Source organism: Polypterus senegalus, unplaced genomic scaffold (assembly GCF_016835505.1).
Source record: "Polypterus senegalus isolate Bchr_013 unplaced genomic scaffold, ASM1683550v1 scaffold_1103, whole genome shotgun sequence".
NCBI classification, from domain to species: Eukaryota; Metazoa; Chordata; class Cladistia; order Polypteriformes; family Polypteridae; genus Polypterus; species Polypterus senegalus.
In genome coordinates, this window is record NW_024384925.1 from 535044 (window position 1) to 545119 (window position 10076).

At 37.8% G+C, this 10076-nt stretch overlaps 1 long non-coding RNA gene across 1 annotated transcript in view; it reads right to left on the reverse strand.

Annotated features, from left to right (window-relative positions):
- LOC120522152 overlaps nucleotides 1-5794 on the reverse strand; it is a 100584-nt gene extending 94790 nt beyond the window's left edge. Inside the window, exon 1 of the long non-coding RNA XR_005632299.1 lies at nucleotides 5758-5794. This is a non-coding gene — a long non-coding RNA (uncharacterized LOC120522152). The remainder of the gene's footprint in view (nucleotides 1-5757) is intronic.
- Between the last annotated feature and the right edge of the window lie 4282 nt (nucleotides 5795-10076).

Genomic DNA, 10076 nt, shown 5'->3' on the forward strand with positions numbered 1-10076 from the left:
AGCTTGGTGCTTTCTCAGGACCAAATTCAACTCGGACTGTTCAACAGACACAGCATTCACCTTGGTCCAGTCCAACTGTACTTTTTCAAGTCATGATCTGCCCATCAGAGCTGGATAATCCCCTTTTACTATATATATGGACAAATTGGTTCTTTACCCATTTAGATCAACCTGAACCTTTGTTTTACCCAACATGGGCACACTCTCCCAGTGTATGTCTTTATTATGATCTTTGATGATGATGATGTTTCAGTGGGAGGTGATTTAATTTTTCCTTAAACAGTTTCTCTTATATTAGTGAGACAGCTGTTCCAGTATCCACCTCCATTTTCTCCATTTTTATTCAGTGTTTTAATTAGTAGCTTGGCCTCAGAATCAGTCTCACTGTCAGTTTTATTTTCTTCCTGTACCACGTGCAAATTTTTCTTTTACAAGACCAGGATATCTTTTAATCTTTCCCAGTTTCCCCCCTCTCTGTGCTTTCCTTTCTCTTTGCTTTACATGCACGCTCCACGTGTCCTTTTTTTTTACAGCTACGGCATATGAGTTCTTTTGCCCAACAATTCGCTGGATGGTGATCCATCTTTCCACATCCATAACACTGTTTGGTGCCCCTTTTTGTTTGCTTGGGTCTGCTTGAACTCTGTGTACTCTAGCAGCTGCCCCTAACTGCTGTGCTTCTTTAGCAGCCAGCTCCATAGACACTGCTATCTCAATCGCTTTCTGCAATGTGAGGTTGGCCTCAGTGAGTAACCGCTTCTGAATGCCCTCACTTATTATTCCTCACACTAGCCTGTCCTGTAAGGCGTCATGCAAATTAACACCAAATTCACATTTGTGAATGTACATTTCTTGAGCACCGCTACATATTGAACAATAGACTCGCCTTCTTCCTGGTTCCGTTTGTGAAACCTAAATATTTCAGCTATTAATAATGGTTTAAGCGAAAATGTGATTCCAGGATCCTTACAATATCATTAAGTGACTTGTCATCAGGTTTTCCTGGCTGTACCAAACTTCTCAGTAGACTAAATGTCTTTGCCCCGATAACGTTAAGAAACGTCGGCACTTTCAGGTCATCGTCAATGGCGTTGGATTTCACAAAAACTCAAATCGCTCCGTATAAGCGTCCCATTGATCAACTGAATCATCGAATGTCCCGAAATGTCCGTTATCATTGCCATTTTATACCTTGTGCTTGCCTTCAATAAATGGGGAAGGAACTTTACCACAGAAATAGAAAAAAAGTTGTAGCTTTTCACTTTCCTCTTCGGCGGAAAGAAAAAAAACTTACTTTACACGTTGCGTAGCAATAGAGGTGCCCTTTTAAGTCCGTCGCATCCACGTCGCCAGTGTTATATCTATGGGCAATAATATTGTACTAATAAAAGGAAGAAGACGGAGACAGGTTCAAAGTAATCAACTAAAAGGTTCTTTTACTAAGATCGTTTCAGAGTACACGTTACACAGCCTTATTATTATCCTCTACTTCCTAATAGCTGTCCAATACCCATAATTCCTTATTACTACAGAATCCCCAAAAGTCCAGACTTACAACATACTGTACTACATTTCCCACTTGCAGTCCTAGTTTACTTGGAGCTGCGCTGATAATGCTCCGTGGCGCGTGGGCGGTAGTATAGCTAAGTCACTACAATACCATAAACAAAAGTCTGTGGCCAGCTCTCCGAAAAGTTTTATGAAATGAGAGTTACATTGATCTGAGGCTGAAGGAATGGAGAAGCAAAAGAAATATCCGTCCAACTTCACACATCTCTTCAGGGTTCTAACAATAAATAAATATTTATCTCAGTCTATAGAAACCCCGTCGTGGTCTCGCAAAGCATTTAGGAATGAATACGGGGCAGTTAGCTGTCAATAGCTGGTGCACTCTTACTGGCTAATTTAGAACAGCCATTCCAACAACATTTTAGTTTATAAGGTTTATCACAGTTTGTTAATTTAATCAAAAGCACAGTAAATCACATCTGAAGTGTGGTTTATTCTATATAAATTAATAATAAATAAATCAGGGTACATCCACATAGTAACCTGGAAAAACAGAAAAGGACGTTTAGAGACAAAACATTTAGGATATCTGTATATAGCCTTTTTCCCGTTCAAAGCTTAAGTCATTACAGATTAATGTTCGTTTCAGGTTATTTCACATATTGAAATCGAAAAGTGCAAAAACACGTTCCCCAAAAATCAAGTATATTTTGATAAATTTCAAATGTACTACTATTATGTACACACAAACCCACACGTATGGGAAATTCTTGGTTGTTTATGCTGCTTTGCATTTGAAAGGAAAACTAGTCGCTTTCGGTTTCGTTTCTTGGAAAGTGTAACTCATAATCGCCGCTACCAGCAATTTACGTCTTTGTCATTTTGTTTATTATAATATTATGACTTTCAAACATGTTACCACTGAAATTACATTTCGGGTTAAACCGTTTTTTTGTTAAAGTGGAGACTCTTTTATTTCAGCCATTAGCAAACCCCGAAGTATTGCAACTAATCCCTATACATACTTATATCTTAGACAAAAAAAAAAAAATTTAATGTCTCTTTTCCTGAAATAACACATAATTTTACTTGATTTATTTTCAAAGATTTTTCTAATTAGAAACTATAAGCAAATAATTATTAGCTAAATATTCTGCATAGTTTATTCCCCAGTGTTCATAAATATTATCAAAGCTATATGTAGTGGGATAATATTACTTAATCCATTCCCTTTTACATGAATATGGATCATGCAATAACTTCAAAATAGCAAACTCAAGTTGATCTTTAATTATGCAAGTGTTTTACCAGCAGCAGGTATTTTTTTCAAAAGTGAGTGTATATTCTTGTCTACAGTCATACCAACTGTTTAGTTGACATTTAATAGACATTTACCTCTGCAACACCTTTACTTGCTTAATCCTAGCTTATGAGATCAACAATTAGTGCCCAACCATCTGAAAAATCTCACAATGTTAATTTTCCAGGCCCAGTACTCATAAAATAATGGTTCTTTAATAGTGTATTATAGTGTGGTTCCTAATAGAACTATTGCTTGACAAAGTACCATTTCATTATAGGAAGAGTTACATATGAAGTAAGTTCTTTATGCTTTGAACTTCCTAATATGCTGAAAAAATCCTGAAAACTTTAATGTATGGGTAGGGCACAAAAGATTAAGAAAATCAAAACTTAGCCTGTGCTATTGTATGCTGCAGCAAGAGTCCTTTTAAATTCAGGAGTCATTGGTATTTTACAAACCTGTTGCCATCTGCTCATAGCTATGTTATGTATGCCTGTTCTGGATCTAAAGTAAAATTCTTTCAGGGACCTTCATGAGGCTTGGTCATTTGGGAACCAAAATGGTTCCCTTTTAGCATTGCCCTGAAGAACTACTCTGGTACCTTTATTTTTAAGAGTGAAGCACAAGAAAGAAACTTTATTTTTCCAGCAACTAATAAACTATTAACTGCCAAGTGAAGTCAAGTGAAGTCAAGTCAAGCTGGGAGCATGCACTGGTACAGTGTGCTGCTGCACCCACTTCATGTGAAACAACTTGGGATCCTGGTTAGCAAACCCCCAGGCAAACGCACGATCCAGTCCCACCCTCAAGAAATGACTATCTGCTGCAGCCAGGTGTTACGCATGGGCGACCCTTGGCCTGGTCCAGCCACCGGGTCTCCAACAATGAGGATCTTATGAGCGGATCACCCTTGGGGAAGCGCGCCACATGGCCGTAGTGCCATAACTGACGCGCCCTAACAATGCAGGTAATGTGCCTCATTCTGAACTCATTCAACACAAAGTCAAACCAACGGTACCCAAGGATTTTCCAGAGAGACACAGTACTAAAGGAGTCCAGACTTCGTCTCAGGTCAAAATGGAAATGTATAAATACACCTACACGCCATGTCCATTTTAGACAGTGTAGCTCCTCTGTAGACAGAGATGTTGCCAAGGCATATGAAACAAGGGACCAGCTATCCAGGCCAATAGAAATGCAACACACAAATCATGAAAGGGTCTCCCTCACTTTGATCACTCTATTTGTTTTGATCGGCCTCTGCAATTTTGGTGGAGGTAAAGACATTTTTATTATAATTTTGCTTTTATAACTCTTTTGTGAATAATGTGCATGCAAGTGTGGGTATCTACAAGTAATATATTTCTATGCCATATTATTAGCTTGGTAAGAAAATGGATTCACCAACAGAAAGAACTTTTGATCATGTTAGAATGTTCTCTGTTAGTCATTTAATATGTTTTCAGTCTCATTTTTGAAATTAACAGAAGGCAATTAAGACTGAAGAGAAATCCATCCATGTTCTAACCCGCTGAATCCAAATACAGGGTCACGGGGTCTGCTGGAGCCAATCCCAGCCAACACAGGGCACAAGGCAGGAACCAATCCCAAGCAGGGTGCCAACCCACCACAGGACACACACAAACACACACCAGGGCCAATTTAGAATCACCAATCCACCTAACCTGCATGTCTTTGGATTGTGGGAGGAAACCGAGCGCCGGAGGAAACCCCGCAGACACAGGGAGAACATGCAAACTCCACGCAGGGAGGACCGGAAGCGAACCCGGTCTCCTAACTGCAAGGCAGCAGCGCTACCACTGCGCCACCGTGCCACCCTGAAGAGAAATGTTAATGTCTAATGGTTATCAAGGCAAGATCCTCTTAAATATTTCAGAAGATGTAGGTATAAGTGTTTAGCTTTAAAGCAACACCACAAACCCTTTACTCTTTTTTTTTTTTTTTTTTTTGCCCAATGCCTAATCCAAACCACCTTTCTGAATTACACTTATGTGTTTTAGTACTTAAGACAAGCTCCACTCTGAGTTTGTGTATGAGACCCACTTACTGTCTAGTTTATTTACAGGCATTCACCAGTGCCCAGAGTACTAGGAAAAAAGTCAACTCAGACATAGAAAAACATGCAAGTAGACAGAAACCTGGCATGAGATTTGTACTGATCTGTATCTAAATGATATTTTGAGGGCCAATTTACTCTTCATTAAAACAGTTTCTAGTCCAATACTAGTGTAAGTTAATTAACTAAGAGTAACCAGAAAAGCCAGCAGAAAGTAACACATGATAAACACTAGTCAGCTGCTGGCACACTCCCACCAGCCAATTTATAACAACCAGTCCAACAATCTTTCAACATTCTTACTTTGTAGCATTTAAAACAGGCGTGATCACATTAATGCTTGTCATTCTAATCAGCCCATTTACCGTCACAACACGCCAAACCTGAGAAGCTAGTTTATCTTTAAAAAGTACAATGAATATCCTTTTATTTCATTTTTACAATAAAATAGCATTCTACACAAATGATGCTGTAGAAATGTATAAGCCAAAACTAAAACAGTCTTATTTTACTGATAACTTTTGTAGATTATATATGTTAAAGTTTAAAGTTCAGTTGGAGAAGAGTTGCATCCGCTTGCATCTGTTTGAGGAGCACATGCTAAAAGGTTATTCACAAGCTGGAAAATATGAAAAAGATGCATAAAGACAAAAGTTTCAGGTATATAACCCTTTTTCTTTCAAAGCTGAAGAGTCATTCCAAAATGTTCCCTTCAGGCTATTTCACTTAGTAAATCTGTAAAAGTGCGAAAATGATGACGCTCAGTAATAATCTTACATTAAAATGTACATTATATATTTAAAAGTTAAATACAACAAACACACACACACACACACATCTATATCTATATGGAAAATGGCAAACTTACTTTTTGCTGTTTATGTTGCTGCGCATTCAAAAGGAAAACTAAAGTAGTCGATTTTGGTTTCGCTTCTTGGTAAATATACTCCTAGTTACCACTCCCCGCGGCTTAGGTACTTTTGTTATATATGTGCACTGTGATATTAATTACAGGGTTCGATTATGCAACCATGTGCAGTAGGTCTCCTTTTGTGAGATGAGCTTGATTGCTTTGGTCTGAGAGGTGTAAAAGAAAAGAGACAATAAAAAGGTTTTTAGGGTGTTGCACTTACCAGTTGTCAGCGTCTCTCTCTTAGACATAAAAACTTTGTCACGTGAAATGCAAAGAAGGATTATTTTAGAACGTTTTAAATAAAAAGTATATTTATATATGAAATTTAAAATAACAGGTTTGTTAGATCACAGAAACACTATATGGAAACAGTCGATACTGATACTATATTTTATTATTGGCAAATGCCTGACAAGACATCGTCCTATGGAGGAATATTTCGGACAAAATTAAATAAATAAATAAATAAATAAATGCGCAAATAAATAAAAGTACTGTGAAATGTGAGCATAAATAAATAAAAGTGTCATGAAATGAGAGCCTAAATAAATAAATATGTCATGAAATGAGAGCATAAATAAATAAATGTGTCACGAAATATGTTTTTGTTGCTTCTTTATTCATTTAATTTTGTCCGTAACATTCCTCCAAACCATCATGAAATACGACTTGAAATAAAACTGTCACTTTCACTCGTCATAGTTGAGAGGGTGGGCTCTAACACACCCTCTAGTTATTGATTGGTGAATCGATAGCACAAGAATTAATTAGAAAATGCTTATTACTGCCGAAGATATTACGTATTTCACTGAGAGAACTAAAGATTTATCGGAAGAAATTACAACGTTGGCAGCCCTTTTAGACTCCGATATAGATTAAACTATTTTTGAAAATATCGAAGAACTGGTGGAACGGACTCGACGACACTCCAGTTCAGGTGACGCAGTTCCCTGCTCTGAACGTCCATCCTTTGGCATTCCAGCTGAGTCAATAGAACACTCTACAGCTCTGATCAGTGGCAACAGTGGCGGCTTTTGATATGGGCGACATGGGCCGTTGCCCAGGGCGGCATCGTGGTGGGGGCGGCATCTTGGGCATCTGCAAAAAAACAATTTTTTGCGCGCGCCTATGCTGCCCCGACATCTTGCCAGCGCATTTTGGGATTGCATGGGCACCGATCGGTCTTCTATTACCCATTTGCGGGGAGTAAGGGCGCCCTCCATTTGCGAGGTGCGCCTGCTGCTTGCTGCTCGCAGGTTAGTAAATTCGTCATAATTGGAGTGCACATTACAGGCTTTAAAACGGTAAAATATCATCAGTGAGATTTTGAACATGTTGATAAAGTTTCAAGAGTTTTTGTATGGATGTATATGTTTGCGTGCTAACTTACTAATACAAATGACTCGCGTAGTTCTTTAGCTAAAACTCCCTAAAACGTTTTCCATTCATTCTTTATGGTAGTGCTAAACCACTACCGATGTGATCTATTTTCTGCCACTTCCGTTTCGGGGGTGCTGTTCTGCGCTGTTCTGTGCTTATCGCCGCTCTGCCCCAGCGTCTGCGTTCATAGACGAGCTGCTGCAGCGTTTTTTTTTTTGTTTCTTAAGTAAATCGTGAAGTTTAAAATGTAGATCTGTTGATTAATTCATGATTTCATTATTTATAGCAAATACTGTTAACAAATGGTCGCTATTTTTGCCTGCTGTATACAATCTATATAGCGTCTTTCATATCTATCTCCACTCTCACTGCCCGCTTGCCTGCGTGCAGCGTGTGTCGATTGATATATGATTTAATGTATTTCTTTTTGACATAATTCTCCGAGTTGTAAAATACATACAGTATACATTATATATAAAACAAAACTACTATATAGCTAATACAGTTAATCTATCTGTCTAGTGCCTTCTCTGTCTGCCTATTATATAGTGCCTTTCCTGTTAATATCTGTTGTACAGTACCTTCTCTATCTGTCTGTCTAGTGTATTTCAAATCTATATCTGTACTCTCACTGCCTGCTTGCCTACCTGCAGCGTGTGATGATTAATTGCAGAGATTTTAAAAAATTATATTTGTGTGATACTGTTACAGTATCTGTCCGTTGCCTTGTCTGTCAGCTATTATACAGTGAATTCCCTGTCTGCCTATTATATAGTGCCTTCCCTATCTATTAATTTATCTAGTGCCTTTCACAAGTTAAGGTATTCTTACTGCCTGCTTGCCTTTCTGCAGCATCAGTCATATAGTGCCTTTCACATCTATCTATCTACCTACCTATTTATTATATAGCCTTTCACATCTATTTATCTGTATATCTGTCTGTCTGTCTGTCTGTCTATTTTTCTCCTGACAGTTTTATATCTTCTATTACACAGTGCCTTCCCAGTTTATCTGTCTTCTGACTTCTCTGTGTATTATTCAGTGCTGTCTGACAGTGAATATCTTACATAACTTAAAAAGAAGAACAGTTATAAGGACACTTGTTCATGTTAATTGCAGTCTCAATGTTTACATATTTTAAAAAGAGCATCCCACATTTATTATACAGTGACTTTCCTATTTGTCTGTCAATCTAGTGCCTTTCAGATCTATATGTACTCTTTTTTTATTAATTTTATTACAATCCATACAAAGCAATCAAGTTTTTACAAAGAAAAATTAGTTAAGAACAGATCGATCCCCACCCTGAGAGAGAGAGCAAGCCAAATGGCGTAAATTTAAGGCTTGTAAACATACCTAAATTAATAAATTCTCTGTGCTTTATGAACTTATTTTAAAATATTACTGATTAGATCCTGCCATGTTTTGAAAAAGTCTGTACAGATCCTCTAACTGAGTATTTGATTTTTCCAATTTCAAATAATATAACACATCGGTTTCCCACTGACTTAAAGAGGAGAGTTTGGGTTCTTCCAGTTTATCAGAATAAGTCTGCGTGCCAAAGTGTAGTGAATGCAATCACAATTTGTTTGTCTTTCTCCACTTTAAACCCTCTGGAAGAACCCCAAACACAGCTGTTAATGGGTTAGGAGGGATTGTGAGTCCAAGGCTGTCTGAAGGTAATTAAAAATTTTTGTCCAGAATAATGTTAATTTGGTGCAGGCCCAGAACATGTGACCCAGTGAGGCTGGGCTTGGTTGTAGCGTCGCAGGTTGGATCATGCCCTGGAAACATTTTGAGAGTTTTAGTCGAGACAGATGTGCTCGATATATAATTTTGAGTTGTATAATTGTATGCTTTGCATATGGAGCTCGAGTGAATTCTCTGCATTGCTACTTTCCACTCCTTTTCTGATATATTAATTGAGAGATCTTTTTCCCAGTGTCCTCTTGGATCTTTGAAAGGGAGGGATTGTAAAATGATTTTATATATTGTAGAGATGGAGTCTAAGTCCTTGAGATTGAGCAATATTTTTCCAGCATGGATGAGGGTGCAAGATGAGGAAAATCTGGAAGGTTCTGTTTAACAAAGTTCCTGATTTGAAGATAGTGAAAGAAATGTGTAGCTGGAATGTTAAATTTGGAATGTAATTGTTCATAGGATGCAAAGACGTTGTCTATATAAAGATCTCTAAGCAAGTTAATTCCAAATTTTTCCAGATATTAAAACTGCATATGTTTGTGAAGGTTGAAAGAGGTGGTTCTCTTGCAGGGTGCCACAGATAGAAGCTTCTCCGTCTTAAAATGCTTTCTACATTGGTTCCAGATTCTAAGTGAGTGGAGCACAATTGGGTTATTTGTATATTGCCGATAGCGTGTGTTTATTGGAGCACAGAGCAAGGAATACAAAGAAGTACTGCAGGATTTTACTTCTATTGCGGTCCAAGCCTGTGTATGTTCTTCTATTTGTGTCCAGGTTCTTATCGCCTGTATATTTGCTGCCCAGTAATAAAACTGGAAGTTAGGTAGAGCCATGCCGCCTTCTGCCTTTTGTCTTTGTAAGGTCGCTCTTTTGATGCGTGGATGTTTTGAATTCCAAATAAATGAGGTTATTGTTGAATCTAATTGCCTAAAGAATGATTTATTAATGTATATTGGGATGTTTTGAAATAAAAAAAGGAGCTTAGGAAGAATATTCATCTTAACAGTGTTAATTCTTCCAGCTAGTGTGAGATGAAGGGTTGACCATCTATGCAAGTCTTGTTTAATTTTTTCAATGCAGACGCGAAATTTTGTTGATATAGAGCTTTATGTTTACTTGTGATGTTTACCCCTAGGTATTTAAACTGTTCTGCAATGATAAAAGGTAGGGTATCTAATCTAATATTATATGCT